The 27,440-nt window shown below is 37.6% G+C and overlaps 1 pseudogene; it reads right to left on the bottom strand.

The window, feature by feature from the left end:
- Positions 1 to 6,525: 6,525 nt before the first annotated feature.
- LOC116549120 lies at positions 6,526 to 11,701 on the bottom strand (annotated as a pseudogene).
- Positions 11,702 to 27,440: the final 15,739 nt, after the last annotated feature.

The raw sequence follows: 27,440 nt of genomic DNA, 5'->3' as shown, positions 1-27,440 counted from the left end.
CTCAATGCAGTCTACTTGCCACCCAGTCAAGTGCACTCACTCTATCATTACTTGTTGTATAACACTGAGCAGCTGCCTTTTTTTAGGATATGCCTGAATGCACGCTGGCATTTCTGACAAGCTTCCCAAATGTCTTGCTTGGGGAGGGACAGACCTCAACAGTTACTGAATTGATTCATCAGTTTACCCCCTGCATGTCCCAGTTTCCAGTGTAGCCACACTTCCCTGCACTGTGCCTGCTCCTCCCATATTTCCAAGGGGAAGGGCGGGAGTGTCCCCACCTCTGCAGGACAGCTAGGTAGTTTCCACCATTCATACTGCCCACTCCCCTGCCCACAGCTTTAACCCTAGCACCCAGTGGTGCCTGAAAGACCGCAGTGGAGGGGGTCTAGAGGTTCCCCTAGATGCTAGCAGTTCTATTTGCCTAATTCCCACAACTCAGTTGCTGTATAGGCAGTATATGATGTATGTTGCATTATGGTGGGGGGTGGTCCCTGAGCCTGCCCTTAGGGCCCCAACAGCTGTTCATGATCTACCTGCTGATGGACAACTGGGCGAGCCCATAATGGGGTTTCTTCTTTCTCGGTATCAGACCAAGTGGGGATCTCTGGCTGAGACAGTGAACCCAGACCTTCATTCACAGCAGCCTCTAATTCTTTTTCCAAGCTCTGTAACTGGGCCTCCAGATGCCCCACCTGTGCCTGGAGGGTTCTCACCTGCGCTGCATCCCTCAGGGACTGGCAGTCAAAATGCCCATCCAACTCTGCTGGCAAAAGCTCACTCCTTCTTGGTGCTCTGTGCTTCCAGCTGCTTCAGCGCCTTCTCCATGCTTGTGGGGGAACCCATCTACCACTGCCCAGGTTTCCACTGAAGCCCATTTGAATACCACAGCTACCACCCGGTACCACAACCCATGTTGCAGCCACATGGCCAATCCAGAATCGGTGGGGACCAAAGACTCAGTCACCTCAGGATCCTGTCCATGATGCCAAATGTCAAGTTCTGAGGTCTGAGGGGGGTGGGTGGGCGAGTGGCAGGTAGCTGGAAAAGCACTTGAGGAATTGTAGACAGTTTTAAAATGGCTTTAGTCTATCTCTGGGCACAAGTGAGCTGTATTACGGCATCAGCAGGGTAACTAGTTATACCTTTTACAGACAATAATGGCTCCGGGCTAAGCATGAACTCATGTGAGTGGCTACCTAATGCACTTCACATGGCATGGTTACATAATGTGCAGGGTTGTGCACCTGTGCTCCAAACTCGCTAAGTCATGCTGTGCTGGAAGTCCACCTTGGCCTACTCCTGACTAAAGCGCAGCCATTTCCATTACAAATACGTATCAAGATAACTTCTATTATTATTATCTGTATTTCCATGAAACACTGCCTGCAACAATAAAATAAGCATTACTCAAATCAGAGAATAAAATTCTAAATTGGAGTCCTTTTGAGAACTTAAATGTAGGGGAGAGCAACCTCTAGAAATTCTTTTGGCTCTGGGTATTGCATGGGAAACAGGTATTGCCAATTCCACTCCCTAACTGTAACTGATGCTCCCAAAGCTCCCCGCCTGGATGGGGGCATGTGCAAATGTGCCTCAGGGAACCAAATACTAAACTACTCAGCCATTAAGAGTCTTTGAGTCATTACTCTCTTTCCAGGAGTGTGCCTCTGAGGTGCCCCTAGAGTGGGTGAGTGCCCAGAGTTGGTGAATTCTACAGAGTAGGACCCACGGTTCCAGCAATTATTGAGAACAGACCTGCCTTTCAGTCTTAGAAAGATTGAGTCCTCCCAATGATTTGAGATTCTTTACCTATCAAGCCACCAGGCAGGATCTGCAAAGGAAGGGGTCTATATTAATTTCAGATATGTGGTATGTCTGAAAGAGACCTAGAACCTATAATTTGTTTCATCCTTAAGATTTTATACCTTTATTAATTTTAAAATTTTAAACTTTTTAAATTTAAAGTTTTATACGTTTAAAATTAGATTTTTAATTTTAAATCTCTGATTATGGACAGGGGAGGAGGGTTGTCTGTTCAGAGTATTTGCCATAAATAAAGGTAGATTAGCTGGGAACTTCAGAATGGATCCGTTTCAATTCCCTGACAAACAGGTGTTGATTTACTTCTACACTTACAGTCCTCCTACCAAGAAGTATGCTTTATGTTTAAACACATGGTCACACTTTGATGACTTTTTGGCTTTTATTTATTTATATCCTGTCAGAGTTAACAGTCTCTAGGGAATACTGGTGGTGTGTTCAATGAAGAGCTAGGGAACAGCTCTGGAGAAATATGTGTTCAATTAAAAATTCACCAACACATGCCTGTGTAAAAGGGAACCTGGTAATACAGGCTGCTTTTTCCTGAAACAAATTTGGGGCAATTTAAATCTGTTTCTATTTAGGGTCAGTATATTATAGTTATTTATTCTGCTTACTGTACTGGGATTGATGTCAGTAGACAGGGAGAGGAAAGCCAAGAAAGAAAGAGAAAGGAAAAGAAGACTATACATGCTCACATCAGAATGTATGATATATTTATATAGCTGAACTATGTAAAACTATAGAGGTATCAGAAATGTCTGATGCATTAACAAATTCATCAATACCTTTTCAGCATCTAACTATTATGTGGTCTTAATACATTGTTAAAAGTTTGTTGACAAAAAAAATTATTATAATGCTCACTTTCTTGATAGCAAACCATATTAGTAACCACACTGGTAATCAGGTATAAATTGAAACTCTTATCACTCAAGTATGATGGATGCTGTGGTGTGCTACCCAGATGCCACCTTTAACAGGAGACTTTTACTGACACGGCTGTCCCAAGTGTTGAGGACTGCTGATGGCACAGCAGGGTTCCTTCTTAGAGAACAGCCTATGACTGGTTCAGAGTTATCCATGGAATAGGATAGTTACAAGCCACTATTGTAGCAGTACTACAGTTTAAATCCCCTACACTAGTCCCCCACCTCTTACTTTCTTACAGGTGTTGTAAGAAGAGAGCACTCCCCAATAAACCTTGGATATACATATCTCTACTTCACAGTCTAACTAGAGAACGTAAGCTGAGACAGAAGCATAAGGTACATTTGGTAACATTTACATTTTTTGTATGTGCATTTTTAAGTGAGATTGGTCTAGCATAGCCTATCAGACTTTGGAAACAAAATTAATCTGGCTTCATAAAATGAATTGAGGGGATTTTTTCCCTTTTTTTCCCCCCATGGCCTGGAAATGTTTAAATAACATTGGAATCATCTGTTCTTTAAAAATTAAACCCATCTGGTCTTTGTGCCTTTTTTCATGATAGATTCTTAATCACCAGCCCGACATCTTCTATAGTGATTGGCAATTTAAGGTAATTTATATTTTGTTAGGAAATCATTCACTTCCTGTTTTCAAATTTGTAGCCATAGAATTGCAAACTATAATCTCCTAATTCTTTGAATCATGTCTGTATCTATGTTTCTGTCTCCTTCTTGTTTTTAATCTTGCATACTTCTGCTTATGCCCTCGTGTTTGCCATCTGCATTCTGAGAGTTTTTCTTTCAGAGAGTTCACAGAGAGTTTTTCTACTTCATTGGTCTCAAAAAATAAAAATAAACAACTTGTGGATTTATTTATCCTTTCTGCTTTATTTTGGCTTCCTTTTGTTTTCTGCTTTATTAATTTCAGCTTCTATTTATATTAAACCAGTCCTTTTTAGTCCCTTTCCTCATTTGTTTCCTAGTTTCTGGTGATGAGTACTAAGTTTCTTAATTTTTTCTCTTTTACCTTTAATAACAAAGACATTTAAAGCAATAAGTTCACTTTGAGTGTAGCTTTTGCTGTTCCACTTCATTGCTTTATCAATAGTTGGTAATTTCACTTTTTATTTCTTTTTGATTCATGGATTAACTTTCCAAAAATTAAAACTTTTATCATATATACCTCGTTTTATTGAAGTGTGATTAGGAAAATAACCGTAAAATATGCATTTTTCTTTATTATTATTATTTTTTGGCAACTTTAATTTGCTAAGATGTCCTTTTTGGCCAAATACAGGATTGATTTTGTAAATGTTTCCTTTTTTTTTTTGAGATGGAGTTTCGCTCTTGTTACCCAGGCTGGAGTGCAATGACGCGATCTCGGCTTACCGCAACCTCTGCCTCCTTGGTTCAGGCAATTCTCCTGCCTCAGCCTCCTGAGTAGCTGGGATTACAGGCACGCACCACCATGCCCAGCTAAGGTTTTGTATTTTTAGTAGAGACGGGGTTTCACCATGTTGTTGAGGATGGTCTTGATCTCTTGACCTCATGATCTACCCTCCTCGGCCTCCCAAAGTGCTGGGATTACAGGCTTGAGCCACCATGCCTGGTGTAAATGTTTCTTGAATCAACGGGAGAAATCTAGTAAATTGAATTTACTGATTTGTCTGCTATATGTATTTAACTCTGGGAGACATCTATTTAATTCTCTTTCTGATTATATTTTTATCAAGTTCTCCTTGCATTTTTCATATTTTTGCTTTACAGGCATACTTTGGAAATAAGCATTATGTCTACAAACAGTAATGTATATACCTTAATTTAAAAATACTTTATTGCTAAAATATTCTAACCCTCATCTGTTCCTTCCATGAGTTGTAATCTTTTTGCTGGTGAAGGGTCTTGCCTCCATATTGATGGCTACTGGCTGATGAGGATGGTGGTTGCTTAAGGCTGGGGTGGCTGTGGCAATTTCTTGAAATAAGACAACAGTGAAGTTTGCTGCATTATTTGACTCTTCTTTTCATGAAAGATTTCTCTGTAGCATACAATGCTGTTTGATAGCAGTTTACCTATAATAGAACTTCTTTCAAAATTGAAATCAATCCTCTCAAACCCTGCCATTGCTTTATCAACTAAGTTCATAGTAATATTCTAAATCGTTTGTTGTTATTTCAACAATGTTCACAGCATCTTCACCAGGAGTAGATCTTATCTCAAGAAACTACTTTCTTCGGTCATCTATAAAAAGCAATTCCTCATTCATTCAAGTTTTGTCACAAGATTACAGCAATTTAGTCAAACCTTCAGGGCCACTTCTAAATCTAGTTCTCTTGCTATTTCCATGACATCTTTAGCTACTACCTCCACTGAAGTCTGGAAACACTCAAAATCATCCATAAGGGGTGTTGGAATCAGCTTCTTCTGAACTTCTGATAATGTTGATATTTTTACCTTCTATGAATCATGAATATGTATATTTTTGAGACAGGGCCTCACTCTGTTCCTCAGAGTGAGAGTCCAGTGGTGTGATCTCAGCTAGAGTGCAGTGGTGTGATCTCAGCTCACTGCAACCTTTGCCTCCCAGACTCAAGCAATCCCTCCACCTCAGCCCCTAGAGTATCTGGGATTACAGGTATGCACCACTATGCCTGGCTAATTTTTGAACTTTTAGTAGAGATGGGGTTTTGCCATGTTGCCCAGGCTTGTCTTGAACTCCTGAGCTCAAGCAATCTGCCTGCCTCAGCCTTCCAAAGTGAAATTACAGCCATGAGCGCCACTGCACCCAGCCACAAATGTTCTTAATGCCATTTAGAATGGTGAATCCTTTCCAGGGTTTTCAATCTACTTTTCCCATATTCATCAGAGGAATCACTCCATATAGCAGCTATAGCCTTATACAATTTATTTCTTAAATAATAAGACTTGAGAATCAGAACTATCCTTTGATCTGTGGGCTACAGAATGAATGTTGTGTTAGCAGGCCTGAAAACAACATTAATCTCCATTTACATCTTCCTCACAACTTTTGAGTGATCAGGTGTCTTGTCAATGAGCAGTAATATTTTGAAAAGAATCTTGTTTTCTGAGCAATAGACCTCAACAGTGAGCTTAATGTATTCAGTAAACCTTGCTATAAATAGATGTGCTGTCATCCAGGCTCTGTTGTTCCACTGATAGAACCCAGACAGAGTAGATTTATCATAATTGTTAAGGGTTAAAGGACTTTGGGACTAGTAAATAAGCATTGGCTCCCACTTATAGTCACCAGCTGTATTAGCTCCTAACAAGAGTCAGCCTGTCCTCCAAAACTTCAAAGCCAGGCATTGACTTTTCTCCTCTAGCTATGAAAGTCCTAGATGGAGCCTTCTTCCAAGAGCAGGCTGTTTTATCTATGCTGAAAGTCTGTTGTTTAGTTTAACCACCTTCATCAATGATCTTGGCCATATCTTCTCGATAACCTGCTGCAGCTTCTCCATCAGCACTCGCTGCTTCACCTTACACTTTCATATTATGGAAATAGCTTCTTTCCTTGAACCTCATGAGCCAAGCTGTGCTAGCTTACAACTTTTCTTCTGCAGCCTCTTTATCTCTCTTAACCTTAACAGAATTGAAGAAAGTTAGGGACTTGCTCTGGATTAGGTTTTGGTTTAAAGGAATGTTGTATCTGGTTTGATCTCCTGTCCAGACCACTTAAATTGTCTCTATTACAGCAATAAAACGGTTTCACTTTCTTGTCACTCATGTATTCACTGGAATAGCACTTTTAATTTCCTTCAATAACTTTTCCTTTGCATTCACAATTTGGTTAACTGTTGTAAGAGGCCTAGCTTTTGGGCTATCTAGGCTTTCAACATGCTCTCCTCACTAAGCTTAATCATTTCTAATTTTTGATTTAAGGTGAGAGAAGTGAGATGCTTCCTTTTACATAAACAGAGGCTATTTTAAGGTTATTAATTAAGCTATTTTTCAAATTATTTTATGTTTCAGGGAATAGGAGGGCCTGAGGAAAGGAAAAGAGAGAAGTCCTGGTCAGTGTCACATGGGCATGGTTCGTGGTGCCCAAAATAATTACAATAGTGACCTCAAAGATCACTAATCACAAATCACAACAGATATAAAAATAATAAAGTTTGCAACATTGTGAGAATTGTTAAATGTGACACAGAGGCATGAAGTGAGCACATGCTGTTGGAAGAATGGTGCTGACAGACTTGCTTGCTTTAAGGTTACCACAAACCTTAAAGTGAAGTACAATAGAACAGGTATTCCTGTATATTTTTGCTGCCATATTATGCAAGGCTGATTTCCTCTAAAGTTTTGGGGCTAACTGTGAAATTTAGGAGTGATTGTGAAGAATGCTTAAATATTAAGCATTCTTGTTTCCATAAACCACTTGTCACACTTGTCATTGCACACTTGGAAATTTCTGACTCTTCATTCTCTGAAGGCAACAGCTTCTATTAGGCTGTTCTGGTCCTTTTATTCTATCTGCACTTTCTTCACCTCTTCTTGTGCAGTGTTGACCTGCACCTTCATTCTCTTTGACTGGTTAATAACTTTTGCTTTCTTTGCTCCTTCCAAACATGTTTGGGACATCTTCATTTTTCTCATTTTGTCTTCTGCCCAGATAAATTTTCTGCATACCAAAACCCAGTGTCACCATCATACTGAAACGTTAATCACTGCATAATGTCCTTTATTCATAAGTGTCTTTAACTACAAGTCAACCTTGTCGGACAGTATACCATCCCTCTTGCTTTCTTTTCAATTGCATTTGCTTATTTCTGTTTATCTTTTTTTTCACCAAACACGTGTATTTATTTTCTAAGCAAATCACAAACCCCCAGTTTACCAGCTTTATGTTTTAAATCCAAGCTTAACATTACATATTTAAACAATTGTTAAAACTTGCTAAGTTGCCAGCATTTATGCATGACTAGAAAACACCTGTAACTTATACTAAGTTAGAAATGTATTAACATTAATGCATTTACATCTTCCACTGTGAAATACCAAAACAACTGAAACTGTTTATGTAGAAGACTCAACCTGGCAATGTTAACTTAATAGCAGGCCGAAACTGCTTGGCTCACATTTCAGACACAATGGACAAGCAGATCCATGCTGGTGTTAGTGTACAATCTTGTCTAACCGTTACTAGAGAGTCACTGCTCACCATGGAGTAGGTTTAATAAAAAGGCAAAGTGCATACAGAGGTTTACAACACTTTTAAAGATAAAAACAAACTGGTCCTGTTATATGGTCCCAACAATAAACTCAAAAGTATATGACAAATAGGAGCTCTGATGACCTATTTATAAATACTTCAGATTAGGTACAATTATACTGAAAATCAAGTTCATTCAATGTCTTCAAAATATGTCACTGTTAATCCTCAAATGGTGCTTATTCAAGTTTAACATTTTTATTATATACATGCATTGAAAGACTTGTTACCCAAGTGTGGCAGATGCTTCTTACCACTTATCATTAAGGACTTTAACTGGCCATCTTGTTCAATTTCTACTCTCTCTTAACCTCTTCCTAATTTTTCTGCCATTAACTTTTTTAATAGGAGTTGATATAGATTTGAAATTGCCCATCTCACTACCATCAAATGACTTTAAATAGAATGAAATAAGACCTCCATGACTGAGGGACCCAAATGAAATAAATCATGTTCCAAAAGAAGAAAATCCAATTCTAAAAGTAAACTGAAGGCAGAGAAAAATGACCCTATCCCTCGGCTTCTGCTTCTTTAGGAATCTCTTCAATTCCCAAAAAAATGCCCTCAAATAGGCCTTCAAAGAAATCAGATGGAAATGGATCCCTTCCACCAAAAACTTCCCTAAAGATGGAATGTTAAGCCAAACTCAAACAGGCTGTCAAAATGACTTCCACCTTCTCCTCTACCATTTTTCTTTGCCATATTTGTCATAAATGTCTCTTTTTTTCTAGCATCTGGTAACACCTCATACACCTCACTACTTGAATTTTCTTCATGCTGCTTTCTTATTTTCAGGATTATCTGGGTGGCACTTCAATGCTAGTTTCCTGATATGCCTTTTTAATATCCTGGGGCAGGCAGGTCTGAATGCCTAGAACTTCACAGTAACCCCTATGCTTTAACAGATGGTGGGAACGGGTCAGAGGTTGCAGTGGTGGTGGTGAGTAGCAGGGCAGGGGTGGGTGTGGGCCCTGGGCTCTTCTGGGCTCCGCAGGGCTCCTCTGGGCTCTGCAGAGCTGTGCTGGTGGCCACAGTGGCTCCTCATGCTTTCCTTTCTCTCCTTTCTCCAATGAACAGGAAGTATGATGATCTCAAGTCTTAATCTTTTTTTTTTTTTAACCACTTTGTTCTAAGTTGTTTGCAGTTAGGTTTTATATTTTAACAAATTTGACAATCTCTGACAATGTGAGAAACTAGCCCATTTTTCTTTAACATAATGATTGATATACAGTACTTGTTTTCTATTTTACGTCTACTTTTTTACATTGTTTCTTCTGTTTCCTTTTCCTGATTTATGCTGACTTGATCAGCTTACAATTTGTGCCGTGTCTTCCCTTCTTTTTTATGAGACAGAGTTTCACTCTTGTTGCCCAGGCTGGAGTGCAATGGCGCAATCTCGGCTCACTGCAACCGCTGCCTCCCAGGTTCAAGTGATTCTCCTGCCTCAGTTTCTCAAGTAGCTGGGGTTACAGGCAAGCACTCCACACCCGGCTAATTTTGTATTTTTAGTAGAGACAGGGTTTCACCATGTTGGCCAGGCTGGTCTAGAACTCCTAACCTCAGGTGATCCACCTGCCTCAGCCTCCCAAAGTGGTGGGATTACAGGCATGAGCCTCCACACCCCACAATATCCTCCCTTCTTAATGTAGATATTCTCTACTTTTCCATTACATTTAATTAATTTCATGAATTGTTTTCTTTTCCTATACTACAAAAATTTACATGTAGATAATTTGCTCTATGTGGAAATTTGTACAACTTTATTTTATTCTGGGCTTCAAAAATTTCCCTGGATATGCCTAAGCATGTGTTCTTTCCTCACTAACCCTGCCTATTTCTCTACAATTTCTTTTAGTCTGTAGACATGGCTCTTCAGCCCCCCAAAATTTTCTTGTATTATCAGTTTTGTAATTTATTTCTAAGGTATTTCTACTACACGTTATGTCTATTAAATCTATCCCCAAATCTTCTCTGTCCTCTCATGATTTCTATTATGATTTCACATGACTGTCCTTTGAGCTATTTCTTCTGTAGTCTTTCAGGCCATTTTTTTAAACCTCTGTGATGACCATCCTCTCCTTCAATTCATGTGCTAAGTTCTTTCATAGGGAAATTACGGCTTGTTTTAGCACCAGAAAATGTGTGTGTGTGCGCGCATGTGTGTATCACCTACGTCTTCTTGAACACTTTTCCCTCATCTTTCTCTTATAGCAGTTCTCTCTCACCAGGAATGTTGTATTTGCCCGGAGTGATCTTTGTCTCTCTGGGTCATGGGCCCTTAGCAGGGTTTTTGTTGTTGGTTGTTGTCGTTGTTGAGACAGTATCTTGCTCTGTCACCCAGGCTGGAGTGCAGTGGCACAATCTTAGCTCACTGCAACTTCTGCCTCCTGGGTACAAGTGATTCTCCTGCCTCAGTCTCCCAAGTAGCTGGGATAAAAGGTGTGCACTATCACGCCTGGCTAATTTTTGTATTTTTAGTAGAAATGGGATTTCGCTATTTCTAGGCCGGTCTCAAACTCCTGGGCTCAAGCAATCCACCCCTCTCAACCTCCCAGAGTGCTGGGATTACAGGTGTGAGCCACTGTGCCCAGCCCTTAGCAGGGTTGTTACATCATTGACATGTTCTGGGCTGACTGAGGAAGCACTGAGGAGCTCCTGGCAGGGTGGTTTTAAGTGATAGATGGTGGCACTCCACCATACAGAATGGCAATGCAATGGCAGGCAAGTTGCTAGTCTCTAGGTGAGCTACCAAAAGAAGGCTCCAGGTTCCCAAACTTTTCCTCTAGCCTCAAGAATCAGAAGACTTAGCATACCTACTCACCAATTTCGTGGCTTTTTTAGGGGGTAGGGAGCCAGTCACTTTAATATGGGTTTTTTACTACATTATTTCCATGGTAAGTGGATCCTTAGGGGGCAAGCTCTTTCCAAATCTTGTTTTCTGATCCTCTTCCTGGGTAATCTGATGTAAGTCTCAGGCTCTTGCCCAGCCCCAGTGGAAGCCTTCACCTCAGTCTCTCCCCTGGGTACCCTCAGAACCCAAGGTCATGGTAACACCGAGCTCTGCATTGGTTTAAACTGCTATTTGGCTCAAGATAGACATGTATCCTGGAGTTGTTAGTAGAAATATGGGTAGCAGCAATCAGTTCCTAGAATCTTATCTTAGTTTACAAGACATTAGTTTTAGCAGAGTAAAACAGGGAAATGTTTTTGTTCTAATCTCTTCCTTTTTTACCCTGTGGCGTAGTGATTTTATCCCACTTTTGTATAAACTCCTTTGCAATATATGCTAATGATGTTTTATATTCTTGAACTATCATCAGTGGCCTCAGAGAAAATTGGTCTGACAGCCTATTATTGCCAATGGTAATGCTTTAATTACTTTAAATGAAAATCATCATTTTTGGTAGTTGGCCTCCAGCGCTTGATTGATTTATATCAAATAACTTTAAATCACTGATCATTGTGTTTTATTACCTAGGAAAATAGTTTGCACACAGTTTATCTTGGAAGTTTCTTCACAAATTACTTAAAAATAGATATAGCATATGCCAGCCAGCCAGCCAGATAGAATATAGATCTAGATTATAGATATATTAGGGTTGCCAAATTTAGCAAAAACAATAACTAGGGCATTCAATTAAATGTGAATTTTAAATAAACAATGAATAATTTTTTAAACAACAGTTATACTTCGTGTTATATTACAGCTCAGCATGGAGGAAAACAATGAGGAAAAATTCATGGATATTTTAGATTCTTTTTTCTTTATTAAAATCTATTTTATTTCTGGTGTATGCCAAGAGCCTATCAATTCATTTATTAAAAGGTAATCCTAAGCTATATTATCCTAGTGGCAATATAGTTTTGTGAGCTTTGACAAATAGACTATGTAATCACCCCTGCAACAATCAAGATACAGAAGAGTTCCATCACTCCAAAATATTTCTTCCTGTTGCCCCTTTGTGTTGAGTTCCTCTCTTTAATTCCACCCCAGGCAAGAACTGACCTAATTCCTGTCATTCTACATTAGTTTGCATTTTCTAGACTTTTATACAAATAGACTTATATAGCATGTACTCTTTGACTTCTTTCATTCAGCGTATTTTGGAATTCATCAGTTGTTGCATATATCAATAAATAGCTCATCTCATTTTGTTGCAGACAGTTTTCCTTTGTATAGATATACACAATTTGTTTATCCACTCATCTCTTGAAGGTCATTTGAGTTGTTTGTAGTTTGGGACTCTTACAAATAAAGCTGCTATGAACCTTAATGTACAAGTGAGATATGATTTCATTTCTTTTAAAAAAATATCTAGGTGTAGAATGACTGGATCATATGGCAAGCGTATACTTAACTTTTAATGAAACTACACAGCCATTTCCAAAGTATGCTATTTTATATACTTACCAGCAGTTGTTCCACATCCTCACTAATCCTTGTTATTGTCAGTCTTTTAAATACTAACCATTCTGATAGGTTCATAAGGATATCACACTGTGGTTTTAATTTGCATTTCCCTAGTGACTAATGGTGTTGGGCATTTTTTCATGAGCCTAGTTACCATCTTCTTTGGTGAAGAATATGTTCAAATCTTTTGCTTGGCTTTCTCCCCACATTGCCCCCACCCCCAACACACCAGCCTTTAAAATTGGGTTATTTTCTCATTTCTGAGTTTCAAGAGTTCTTTATACATTGTGGATATAAGTGCTTTACTAGATATGTAATTTGCAAATATTTTTCTTTCAGTCTATGCCTTGTTTCTTCATTCTCTTAACAGTGTTTTTTGAAGAGCAGAAGTTTTAAATTTTCATGAAGTCCATTTTATCATTTTGCGCCTTTATGGATCATGCTTTTGATCATTTAAGTCTGTATTTTGAGTTAATTTTTGTATATGATGTGAGGTATAGATCAGTGTTCATTTTTTTGCATATGTATTTCAATTCTTCATCACCATTTATTGAAAAGACTATTCTTTGTCCACTCAATTCCTTTACATCTTTGTTGAAAAACAGTATAAATGTATGTGTCTATTTCTGGATTCCCTGTTATGTTTCAGTGATCTATTTAATGCTAGTACTACATTGTCTGGATTACTCTACCTTAGTAAGACTTGAAATTATGTATTAGTTGTCCTCCAATACTTTCCAATTTGTCTCGGCTATTATGGGTCCTTTGCATTTTCATTTGAATTTCATAATCAACTTGTGAAGGCCAACAAAAAACTTGCTAAGGTGTTAATTAGGATTGCATTGAATCTACAGGTCAATTTATGAAGTGATTATTATTTGCTGATGATGACTATTGCAGTTGTTCCTAATACATACCCAATGGCTCTACAAAACACGAGAATCACGACTATAGCTGATTGCTACTTGTTAAATGTGTCTATATACATGATACTACCAAAGAAATGTAAACATACTGTTTTGCCCTTTTTCAGTCAAAATAGTACACCATTAAATGTGAAAATAAATTCCTACCTAGGAAAATCATCCTACCTCCACCAAGATGTATTAGAAATTTGTATTTTAAAGTTAATCTAGAGGAAGATTGACACTTGTTGACACATGGGAGACTAGTAATTCTCAAATGAGAACACCACCATAAAATGTGCAGAGTTGGGAGAGGGAAACACTGACAAATGGAACAGGAAGAAATCTGATGTGATCAAGTGTGGACTTAAGGTCTAACCTAGGGAGGTATTAGGTAGCTGTGAAATGATTCCCAACACTTGCAACTTGAGTAACATATATTTTGCTGTGACAAGAACTTGGAATGAATTCTCCCTCTCCTTGAGAATGGGATGTCACACCTTATGAGACCCCATATACAAGTTATTGACCTCAACCATTGGACTTCAAAATACATAAAAGCCCAAGAGTTTGACAGACACTTGAAAAGTTCAGTCTACCACAGGGCTGCACTCTTGTTAGCCACTTGTCTGAAGACTGAGAGCTCTTTAACAATGTTGGAACTCACTCACTATGTGGCTAATGTACCATGCTTATCAAGCATATTGTCTCTGAGATTTGTTCTTGTTATTCCCTCCCTTTTTAAGCATTGCTAACCTAAGGAAAAAAATTATCTTGCTGTGGCAATAAATCATGTGATTCATGAAACCATACTTTCATCATCTCCTAATTTTAATCACACAAAATAGAAGGACTTTTTAAAAAAGGCTCAGGACTTTGATAGTGACACAAAAGTAGAAAGAAGGAAAAGTCAAGTGGTTAATAGCAGAGACAGGCATCCACATCAAAAGGGAGAAGTGTGGTTTGTTTGTACTTTATGAGTAAGTTTTAAAGGGTGTGCCTGAGATAAATCATTGTCTTACAGTACCAGCTTCCTCTTCTTTCCACGATAATAAAATTTTAGCCAGGCACAGGGTGCCTTAGGCAATGACTACATTCCCCGGACTCCTTTATATGTAGGTGTGGCTACTTCATTATATTCTTGTTAATGATATATGAGTGAAAATAATGTGTGTAATTATCATATCCGTTGCTTAAACTGTTAAAGTGGTAGCAAGCCATCTTGTATCATGGGATGAGAGCATCACTCTAGGGCAGTGGAACACGATTAAAAAGAACTTGAGTCCTGACCACTTGAAATTCATAACACCGGCTATGAAAAGCTTACTCTCAGACTATTGTGTCAAGAGAAATATATTTATTAACAGGACAAAAGGCATACAAATTTATTAACCTGCAAGCAGGTGGGAGTCACATGAAGTATGAAACTCCAAGAAATACATTTCTAATGTGTTTGAGCCACTGTTAATTTGACTCTCTATTACAGCTGCTGCCAAACTCATACAAGGGAAGATAACTGCTCATTGGGAGGTTGTATAAAAGGGTTCTGTTTAAAGTTTTATGTATTTTAAGCTCAAAATACTGGTATTATAAGTTAATATCCCCCCATAGAATCACAAACATAAAAATGATATCATGAATATAGTGCATACGTCTGAGAGTCAAAGGATTAACATTCTTCTCATTTTATTGAGAGGGGATATGTCTCCAAAGAGATTTTGTAATATTGATAAAATATAGATTTTGTTTAGTCACACAGACTTGGCTTTGAATAGCTGTCCACCACTTAGTAATTGTTTAACATCAAGTAAGTTTATTTTCCTTAACTTTGTTTTTCTATCCTGTAAAACACCAGCCTTCTGACCTTATTGTGAAGTTTAAATTAGATAATATCTAAAGTTCCAGGTTCTAGATATGACTTTAATGATAACCATCTCCCCTCCAATCCTAGTCAAGATACGGAGAGCATCCACTTTGACGTGCTGTGCATTGGACAAAGCTGTGGTAAAGCTGCCTCTTAATGATGATACACAACCCATCATCAGTATATTTGGTTAAGATCTAGCTGTCTAGATCCTAGCCACATCCAAATGAGGATTCTCTTGGTGCTAACAGTGGAATGAGTATAGAGGTCTTTTAATTCTAAGTTTTATGCTTTACTGTCTTTATCAGTGGTCCTAATCCTGTGGTATAGGGATCAGGCAGCGAATGCGAATGATGCCAGCTTGGTGAAGTGCGTGTGCACATACTGCAAGCAGTGGAGGAATCTACTGCTACTTAGCACCTGAGGATTGGAAATGAGCTTTCCTGTTGCTAGTTCCTGTACATTTGCAAGGGAACCGCGTGTCTGAATTTTTATGTGGAGTCTTCTGATTTTCAAATGTTTATGCATTTTTAAAGAACAATGTTCAGGTTGAGTAAATATGTCTGTGACCACAGCTTGCTGCTTCAGCTCTACCTACTACTCACTTTGACCAGGACTGATTCTTCTCCACTACAGGTGTATCTTGAGAAATAACATTCATAATAGATGTGCTTAACATCAGAGTATTCATTTATCCACGCTGACCTATGTGCTTTGAACTGGTGCTTCTTCCAAATAAGACACTAGGCTTTTAAGCTAAAAATTTAATTATAATAAACTAAATATAGCAAACATACTTTAATGCTACACTTGTTTAAAGGCTACCTGGAGCTAATTCTCCGTGTGTGCTTTTTTCCATTCACTCTGGGGAAGATGATGTAATAAATATTTCTATGTTTGTGTGGAGTGTGAAGCCAAATACTCAAATGCTGAGTGCATTTTGAAAAATCAAAATCAGCAGTTCAATTATTTTTCTTTATTAGAACAGCCAGGAATGAGCTTGTTAAAATGGATCTGCTCTGTCGTAGCTTGCTCTGCTGGCAATGTCTAAACGAATTAAATGAGTCAGGAGTCAAAGAAATCTCACAGGCGGCTTTAATCTCCTGTCAGAAAGAATAGCTAACTGAGTCAAACATCACGAATTTTTTTTTCTTGGCTCATCTTAGAGGGCTTGTGTCCTTATCTACATAAGTGTGGACTTGCATTTTCATCTTAAAATTACACTCCTGCTATATTCTTAACATGGGGAATTCGGTTATCTTCTAAGTTAGTGATTTGCAGGTTCTCAAAGGTCACCCATATAAAAATACCATCTCTTCTCTGAAACTTGTAAAAGACTATTTATCACTCAGTTCTACAAGAACCCAACCACAGTTATATTTTCTGTTTTGGTAAGCCCAGCAAGTTCCCAAATTTCCATTTTGAGATTTTTCTTTTCTAGTATACATAATAGAAAAGTATATATCTCACAACTGAGTCTCTGTCAAGACCAAATGTGGGTGGAATGTGGTTTTCCTGCATTTCATGTAAAATTCTCTGAAATATCCTGTGACTGAGAAATTTATGTCATAGTGTGATCCAGAAATGAGGTCAGCCTTTTCTCTGGTGGGGAGGGCCATTGAGTTATTGAAATCTGTGTTGTTATCATTTTATTCAGTTCCTCTTTCAAGAACTAACTTATTAAGCTCCACTGGGTAAGTCTATTAAGATCCCCTTCTATCATGATGGGTCTCTCCAAAGTGGAAAAATAAATGTAGTTAGTAGGTATCACATGTTTACTTGGTCGAAGGCTAACATAGAGTCCTGAAACAACTCAGGAGTCTATGATGACACAAAGTGCTACAAAGGAAAGCTAAAGCATTCAGTTTCATTTTAAAGACATCTTTGCTCTTAGAATTTAGCATCATGGGCTGGTGGCTTATTAATTACAGACATAAAATACAACTACACATAGAGCAATAGCCATGTGCAAATATAAAGGTTCAGACACTTAAAATTTCTGGAAAGTATGATTGCCCAGTAAGTAGGAACCACTTGCTCCCATAAAAAAGGTCAATGTAACATTTTCAGGGCAGGCTAATAACACTGTGGCTTGAAGCAAGAAATTTAAACTGTCCCAGCAAATGACTAGCTTAAGCAACCTCAATAAGAATAAATAAACCAGGGGAATGAATTTGGTGTCTAAGTAGATACCCAGCCAAATCCCTTACATTTACAGAATGTGTGTAATGTGTAGCCATAATGGCACTGGCAAACAAGAAAAGTAACTATCAGCAAACCAAAAATTGTGAAGTGCACACAAAGGAAAAAAAAAATCAATGGGCTTGGATTGACAAGAGTTGAGGAAACCCAAAATACATTCTGTACATGAGGAAACCTCTGAGAATAAGACAAAATCCACTAAATTCTAAAAATAGAGTGAACAAATACCAGGAACTGGGCAGAGCACTGTGCAATAGAGATAATTAATAATTTCATTAGGACAGGAGCCCTAACAACAGAATTGCAAAAGCATCACTAACCTAAAGCTAAGATCCTCAAGATACAGGTCAAAGAAAATGTATATACCACCTAGGGTAGAATTCTAAGGAGGGCACAGCTGTCTGAGAGAGAAATGCAGTCAAACTAAAGGAATAAAAAAGTCCTGCTGTCCAAGAGCGAGGAACACTAAAGATAGCCACTGTCACAGAAAATTCCTTCTTTTTTTTTTTTTTTTTTTGAGATGGAGTCTTGCTGTCTCCCAGGCTGGAGTGCAGTGGCATGACCTTGGCTCACTGCAACCTCCGCCTCCCAGATTCAAGCGATTCTCCTACCTTAGCCTCCTGTGTAGCTGGGATTACAGGTGTGCACCACCATACCCAGCTAATTTTTGTATTTCTAGTAGAGACAGGGTTTCACCATGTTGGCCAGGCTGGTCTCAAACTCCTGACCTCAGGTGATCCACCTGCCTTGGCTTCCCAAAGTGCTGGGATTAAAGGCATGAGCCACCGTGCCAGGCCAGAAAATCCCTTCTTAATTTAGCAACTGGGAACTCCAGCTAGCTTGCCTGCTCCATGCCCAGTGCCCTGAAATGAAGCCTTCCAATAAATAGGCTGCACCCAGTTACATAAGCTCTGCAGTCCAGTCTGCCATTCATGGGAGCAAAAACCTATACCAGCTACTAGGTAGTCAATTAAGTTTCTCATTAATAGACAAGAATGAACATCAAAAGATCATCAAATATTTGAGGAAAAGCAACTAAATGAAAAGGAGGACCAATAGGAACAAGTAAACTACAGAAGTAGCAGAGAAAAATGTAAGGACTGAGAATTTAAAAAATATTCTACGTGATATTCTCATGGGGATATTGCAAAGAAAAGTCAATAAAAGGTTGTTAGGAAAAAGAACAATTAGATAACATAAAATACTTTTAGAAGTTAAAAATGTAATGGCCCTTGAGGATGTAGTCCAATACAGTTAGGGGCAAAATGACCAAGAGGAAGATACCATGAAATGCAGCAAACAGAAGCCTTGGCCCAGGAGGGCTGTGAAGGGAGATATTTGGAAAACAACTGCAGAACAGGCCTGAAGAGCAACCAGGGCAGAGCAGAAAGAAGATGGATATAGATAGACTCCCAGGAGAGGCATCTTCAGGAAAATGACAGGGAACTCGAGAATAGGTGGTATGATGAAAAAATTATGAAAAAAGAGCATCATGTAATAAGAAGATATGATGCTGTTGTAGACTGAATGTTTGCTAAATTCTAACTCCCAGTATAAGGTATTAATGGGAGGGGATAGTTCATGACAGAAGAGCCCTCATGACTGGGTTTAGTGCCCTTATAAAAGAGGCTCAGAGAGCAACCTTTTCCTTCTGCCATGGATACAGCAAGACTATAGCTGTCTGTGAACCAAGAGGCCTCACCAGATGCTGAATTTGCTGATACCTTTATTTTGGACTTCCTAGCCTCAGAACTGTGAGAAATCACTTTCTGTTGTTTATAAGCCACCCACTTTATATTTTATTATAGTAGCCCAAACAGACTAAGACAGAAGCAAAAAGAGAGAAGAAAGGTGAGTAAGAAAGCCATGATCTGAATATTAAAAGGAAAATAAGGCACAATTTTAAACAATGAGTGTAAAGTAAAACAATAATCCTTTTGTCTTTGGTTTTAGGATCATTATTATAATAATATTCCTTCTTACAAACCGTGGAATTAAAAAATACTGTATTCAAGTGGAGATAAGAAATCTCTATACCTTATGCTCAATTTTGCTTTTGCTGTGAACCTAAACTGCTCCAAAAAGTAAAACCTATTTTTTAAAAACCTGCCAATGTTGATTGGATTAAGATAACTATTAGCAGAGCTAAAGCTATGTTACAGATATCAAATTCGGGGAAGAGAGGAAAGAACATAGTAACATAGAGGAAGGCAACATAATTGAACTAAATCTCTATCTTTCATATCAGAGATAAGGAATAGTGGTATAAACATATTACTTGGCATTATGACCAGAAAATTTTTTTAAAAAAGATTCAGTGAGCGGTTAGGGCCTGTAGGTAGGGACAGAGTGATAAGGTGGGAGAGCATCACTTTTCCTTTAATATTTTTGTTATTTTGTCCTTGTACTACTACCATTAACAAAAAGAAAAAGCTTCAGGAGACAGAGTAAAAAAAATTTGTAAATGTGAGAAATGAATTAAGAGATATGACCAATATAGGCCTAACAGAATTTCCAGAAAGACACAAGAAAATTGAAGGGAGGCCTTCCACCAGATGGCTTTAAAATAGTTCTTACAACACAAAGCACTAGAGCAGGGGTAGGAAATGATAGCCCTGTTAGGGGTTGAATGTTCGCCCTCCAAATTCTTTATTTTTATTTTTAAATTATACTTTAAGTTCTGAGATACATGTGCAGAATGTGCAAGTTTGTTACATAGGTAGGTATACAGGTGCCACGGTGGTTTGCTGCATCCATTCCCCCATCATCTACATTAAGTATTTCTCCTAATGCTATCCCTTCCCAATCACCCCACCCCAGCTATTCCTCCCCTAGCCCCCTCCCACAACAGGCCCCTTCGACAAACCTGACAAAAACAAGCAATGGGGAAAGGATTCCCTATTTAATAAATGGTGTTTGGGAAAACTGGCTAGCCATACGTAGAAAGCTGAAACTGGACCCCTTCCTTACAATTTATACAAAAATTAACTCCAGATGGATTAAAGATTTAAACATAAGACTAAACACCCTGGAAGAAAACCTAGGCAATACCATTCAGAAAATAGGCATAGGCAAGGACTTCATGACCAAAACACCGTAAGCAACGACAACAAAAGCCAAAATAGACAAATTAAACTTAATTTGTCTAATTAAACTTAAGAGCTTCTGCACAGCAAAAGAAAGTATCTGTTTCTGTTAGAGTGAACCAACAGCCAACAGAATGGGAAAAAATTTTGAAGTCTACCCATCCTACCAAGGGCTAATATCCAGAATCTACAAAGAACTTAAACACATTTACAAGAAAAAAAAACAACCCCATCAAAAAGTGGGCAAAGGGTGTGAACTAACACTTTTCAAAAGAAGACATTTATGCAGCCAACAAACATGAAAAAATGCTCATCATCACTTGTCATTAGAGTAATGCAAATCAAAACCACATTGAAATACCATCTGACGCCAGTTAGAATGGCAATCGTTAAAAAATCAGGAGACAACAGATGCTGGAGAGGATGTGGAGAAATTGGAACACTTTAACGCTGTTGGTGGGAGTATAAATTAGTTCAATCACTGTGGAAGACAGTGTGGCGATTCCTTAAGGACCTAGAAATAGAAATACCATTTGACCCAGCAATCCCATTACTGGGTATATACCCAAAGGATTATAAATTATTTTATTATCAAGACACATGCACACATACGTTTATTGCAGCACTGTTTATAACAGCAAAGACTTCAAACCAAGCCAAATGCCCATCAATGATAGACTGGATGAAGAAAATGTAGGGCATATACACCATGGAATACTATGTATCTATAAAAAAGGATGAGTTCACGTCATTTTCAGGGACCTGGATGAAGCTGGAAACCACCATTCTCAGCAAACTGACACAAGAACAGAAAACCAAACGCCATACATTCTCACTCGTAAGTGGGTGTTGAACACATGGACACAGGGAGGGGAACATCACACTTCCCTCCAAATTCTTATGTTGAAACTCTAACCCCCAATGTGATGGTATTTGAAGGTGCTTTTGAGAGTTGATTAGGCTTAGATTAGAACATGAGGGTGGAGCCATCATGATGAGGTTAATGTCTTTATAAGAGGAGGAGGAGACACAAGATTTCTCTCTGTGCATGCACCAAGAAAATGACTAATTATATCAATACCTCCCCCCAAACTAGTGTTTTGAAAAGACTGTGAAAAAAACTACAAAAGTAGGCAAGGCTGAAAAATTTAAAAAGAGAGAAGAAGTAAATCAACCACATTAGGAATAAAAAAGGACCAAAGTCATACAGCTAAAGGCACTGTTAAAAATAGGATACTGCTCTGTTTATCACTGTGCCAGTTATGCTGCTCAAGAGCATAACCAGCAACAGGACCTTCATCAAGAACCTGACTGTGCTGGCACCTTGATTTCAGACTTCCAGCCTCCAGAACTGTCAGAGATACATGTTTGTTGTTTAAGTCACCTAGTCTATGGTATTCTGGTATGGCAGTAGAACCCACTGAAACAAGCCCTTAGGCCAAATCTGGCCTGCTGCCTCCTTTTTTTTTATTGAAGTTTTACTGGAGCACAGCCATGTTCATTCATTTATGTATTGTCTATGGCTTGCTTTCATGTTTGAACCGAGTAGTTGTGACAGACTGCATGATCCACAAAAGTACTTACTATCAGGCCTTTTACAGAAAATGTTTACCAATGATGCTTGCGCCAGAGAAATGTAAATAGAATTTTTTAATGTTATCTGCATAACAAAAGAACACAAATTAGAACAAGGAAAAAAATACTATGTAGAAAATATAGATTGTATGAATAAGCCGAAACATATTAATAATAAATATGTATGAGTTAAATTTTTCTATGCTTAAATTGGAAAAAAAAATCCTGTGATATTGTTTATAAGATGTTTATCCAGAACAATATGTCAAAGAAACTTGGAAAATAGTGAAACGGAGAAAACTGTACCAGTGAACTGTGATCTCTAAAAATAATGCAGTAGAATTCAACTTAATAATGAAAAAATATATTTTTTAAAATGTCTTGGACATTTAAAAATTTCTCTCTAAAAAGTTGAACTTAAGAGGAAATAAAATATCAACTACTGGAAAATAAATAAGGATGAGAGTAGCAGGTCTAGTTAATTTTATCAATAAAACCTAAGCTAGTGTTTTGAAAGATATTGAAAAAAATCTATAGAAGTAGGCAAGGGTGAAAAAATAAGAAAAAGAGAATATATAAATCAACCACATTAAGAATGAAAAAGGGCCGGGCGCGGTGGCTCAAGCCTGTATTCCCAGCACTGTGGGAGGCCGAGGCGGGTGAATCACGAGGTCAAGAGATCGAGACCATCCTGGCCAACATGGTGAAACCCCGTCTCTACTAAAAATACAAAAAATTAGCTGGGCATGGTGGCGCGTGCCTGTAATCCCAGCGACTCAGGAGGCTGGGGCAGGAGAATTGCCTGAACCCGGGAGGCGGAGGTTGCGGTGAGCCGAGATCGTGCCATTGCACTCCAGCCTGGGCAACAAGAGCGAAACTCCGTCTCAAAAAAAAAAAAAAAAAAAAAAAAAAAAAAAAAAAAAAAAAAAAGAATGAAAAAGGACCAAAATTATAGAGCAAAAGTAACTGTTAAAAATATGATACTGCTTTGTTAGTCACTGTGCCAATAACTTAATGGATAAAATTGATGATTTTTAGAAATCAGTCAATACATTTTACATGTCTAATTTTTAAGAAAAATATATATTGCCAAAGTTGAATAGAGAATAGTTAAAATAAATCAACTCTGATAAATGAAAGAGAAACACAAGTATAAACAGATAACTTTAAGGTAGAAAAAAAGAATTCAAGAAACAAAATATCAAATCCTTACATATTGATGTGGGTAAAAGACAAGAAATAAACTCTCAGCATTAAACAAACGAAATAAAAATAAATAAAAACTACTTGGAAATAAAGGATGCGGTAAAAACAGAAACACTACAGAAAAACCATTTAAAAGATTAAAATGGAAGTGAACACTTTTTTTTAACTGACAAAAATGTTTTCCGGTCTCAACACAAGCCAGATTTTGGTTGATATGTATGATAAGCTAGAATAACAGCAGATTCAATATATTTTTATATTTTGGTGTCAAAATTAATTGTTAAATAAGAGCTTCATTAAAGCTGTGATCATCTGAATGTGTAAATGAGCATGATTCCTTTGCATCTTACCTTAGAGTTAACAGAATTTCAGATATATTTGTAAAATATAAATTTACTCTCATACACAAGCAAAACTAAAGAGAAACCTAAATAAATAAGCCATAATAGAAGAAATTAAGTAGTCAGTTGAAGATCTAACTTTAAAAGTCTCATGTCCTGTATGAAGAATTCTAGGAAACCTGTAAGGTTCAGACAATCCCTATAATTATGAATTACTTTGAAGCATAACAAAAGACAATTAAAATAATAAATTTTATAGGAAGATATTTGCTAATGATGTTAACCAGACCAAAGTGTAGTAGCTAGAGAGTGTAATACAATGATGAAATATTATTTAAAATGAGGGCAGACTTGAACATGTTTACCTAGAGGGAGAGGTGAGCAAGAATGAAGCGATTCATAACACAAAAGAGAAAAAAAATCATTGTGAAAAATTCTTGGAGGAGACAGAAGCAGGGGAGATCGAGAGCTCATGTGAAGGGTTTAGCATTAACAAAGAAGCAGAATATCTTTTGAGAGATTACAATCAGGTAAGAAAGAATTATGAAAATAGACACTGTGATGATTAATTTTATGTGCTAATTTGGCTAGAATATGGTGTCCAGTTGTTTAGTGGAACACCAGTCTTGATTTTACTGTGGTTGCATTTTTAACGATGTGATTAACATTTAAATCAGTTGACACAGAGTAAAGCAGATTACCCTCCTTAAAGCATGTGGATCTCATCTAGGCCTTAAGAGCAAAGACTGAGGTCCCCTGAAAGAAAAGAAATTCTGCCTTCAGACTGACTTTGGACGTAAGACTGGAATGTCAACTCTTCCCCTGGGTCTCTGGCTTGCTTGCCTGCCTTGCAAAATTTGGACTTTCCAGCCTTACAATTGTGTGAGCCAATTTAAAAAAATAAATTTCTCTCTCTCTATGTACATATTATATATATATATATATATACACACACATATATATACACATATATATACATTTTTATATATATATACACATATACACACACACACACACACACACATATATATATATATATATGTATAAATCATGAGAAGTTTCTCACCTTATTCTGTAAGGCTAATATGATCTTCATACCTTAATTGGACAAGGGTAGTAGAAAAAAAGAAACCACAAGCCAACCTCAGTCATGAACATAGATAGAAAAAAACAATAATAAATAACAAAATTCTGACACATGTTAAAAAGAGGGATATATCATGGCTAAGACCTAGCTCAGTAAGTGAAGGATGCCTTGCAATTAAAAAAAAAAAAATCTTTGAAAGCATTTTGGAAGAAAAATCCTTATTACATCCATTCCTGATTTGAAACAACAGCAGTACCAACAAAATTAAAACATTATCACTAAGCTATGGCCAGAAAGACGCTTCCTCAACTTAAGTATATGCATCAGAGACTACATATATATAAACATCATATTTAATACAAAACACTAGGATCATTCTTGCTTAAATAAGAAACCAGACTTGGACGCTACACATAAACACAGACACACACTGCTATTGGTTCTGTTCCTTTGTAGAACCTTGATAAATACGGTATTAGTCCATTTTCATACTGCTGTAAAGAATTGCCCAAGACTGGATAATTTATAACGGAAAGAAGTTTAACTGACTCACGGTTCAGCAGGGCTGGAGAGGCTTCAGTAAAGTTAAAATCATGTCGGAAGGTGAAGGGGAAAGCAAGGCGACTTTCCCACAATGCAACACGAAGAAGTACAGATTGAAGGAGGAAGACCCTGCCCCGCCCCCCCTTATAAAACCACCAGATCTCGTGAGAACTCACTCCCCATTACAAGAACAGCATGGAGAAAACCGCTCCCATGATTCAACTACCTCCACCTGGTCTCCACCTTGACAGGTGGGGCTTATGAGGATTATGGGAATTACAATTTAAGATGAGATTTGCTGGGCACCCAAAGCCTGACCATATTAAATACATTGAAATTTAGTCAGTATCTGTGGAACACAATACTTCTGAAGGGACTAACTCAACTGAAGTCTAGACTCATTAACACTAGGCTCAATCATTGGAGAAATTTAAAAAACAATGACAACAAAAAAAACACTAGGCTCAAAACGGCTGAGCCCAACCAATATCAGAAACGGTTTTGGTGTATCCCTACATTTTAATAGATACATATACACAAAAACATTGTCCACAATCTTAAAATAATCACTGTTAACATCTCAGTGTAATTTATGTCTTTTTTCTATATACTTCTATAACATATTAAGGGCACATTATTCATATAATTTTGTACTTTGCTTTAAAATGACTTTTGTTACACCACTTTTATATATATTCTATTTTGTAAATAATTTCACCTTTTAGATTCAGAGGGTAACATGTACAGTTTTGTTACATAGCTATATTGCATGATGCTAAGGTTTGGTATACAAATGATCCCATAAGCCAGGTAGTGAGCATAGTACCAAATAAGTAGTTTTTCAAACTTTCCCTCCCAACCTCCTCCCTCTATTAGTCCCCAGTGTCTATTGTTGCCATCTGTGTGTCCACAAGTACCCAATGTTTAGCTCCCATGTATAAGTGAGAACATGTGGTATTTGGTTTTCTGTTCCTATGCTAATTCACTTAGGACAATGGACTCCAGCTGCAGCCATGTTGCTGCAAAGGCCATCATTTCATTCTTTTTAACAGCTGCATAGTATTCCATGACATATAGTACCATATTTTCTTCTTCCAATCTAATGTTCAAGCTGAGAGTCAAATAAAGAACTCAGTTATCTTTATAAAAGCCAATAAATATGTAAAATACGTAGGAATACATCTAACCAAGGAGGTGAAAGATCTCTACAAGGAGAATTACAAAACACTGCTGAAAGAAATCATAGATGACACAAACAAATAGAAAAACATTTTCTGCTCATGGATTGGAAGAATTTATACCATTAAAAATGGTCATAATGCCCAAAGCTATCTATAGATTTAACAGTCTTCCAATCAAATTACTAGCATCATTTTTGTACAGAATTAGAAAAAAACTACTGTAAAATTCATATGGAACCAAAAAAAGCCCCAATAGCCAGAACAATCCTAAGCAAAAAGTTTTATATATTCTTTATTAAAAATCAGAAAATATAAAAAAGAAAAATGAACTTTAAAAACCATAAATCCACTGTCTAGAGGAATCCACTGTCTATGAGTGTAAAGCTCCAGATATTTTTACTTTTTTCAATTGCAACTTTTAAACATCGCTAGTTTTGATAAAATTTAAAAATATACTTAAGTATATTTTACACATTTTAACCCCACACTCTTCCTGTCAGACAAACTATGTGATCTGGCAAAAGAGGGTCTAGTTGGCTCTCCCAACCGTTTCTGGGTGTATGTGTGGCACCCCACACTGAGTTGAGAAGCATTGGGCCCCTCATAAAGACTGCTGGAGAGAAATGAAGTTTTAGCATAGACTTCTAGGCTGGAGGCCATGTCAAGATGGAATAAAGAGAGTGGTCTGCAGAGCCACTGAGAATCCAGCGAGGAAGTAATTAGGCCATTATAGTCCTACCCTGTTCTCTATAAACATTAAGAGAAGTGGAAATAAGTAGGAGGGAAACTGAGAGATTGAGTGGAAAAGACTGGGTTAAACCTGAGTTTACATCATTGGGTAAGACTAAATTTTCATCTGGATTGGGTTAACATTAGATTGCTCACCACTCCATCCACAGTGAGTAGGTGGGATCTCTGGCAAAGGTGATCAGAGAAATTTTAACAAATAATTAACTACATTTCCATGGACATCTGAATTTAAGAATTTTTTCAATGACTAAATATACATTTATAATAAAAGTTTTACTGTTAAAGGCAAAATTTTTAAAGGAG

This window comes from Sapajus apella, unplaced genomic scaffold, assembly GCF_009761245.1.
Source record: "Sapajus apella isolate SASKATOON/1434 unplaced genomic scaffold, GSC_monkey_1.0 scaffold6, whole genome shotgun sequence".
Lineage (NCBI taxonomy): Eukaryota > Metazoa > Chordata > Mammalia > Primates > Cebidae > Sapajus > Sapajus apella.
The sequence above is the reverse complement of the archived record's forward strand: the minus strand, read 5'-3'. Positions and strand labels throughout refer to the sequence as shown.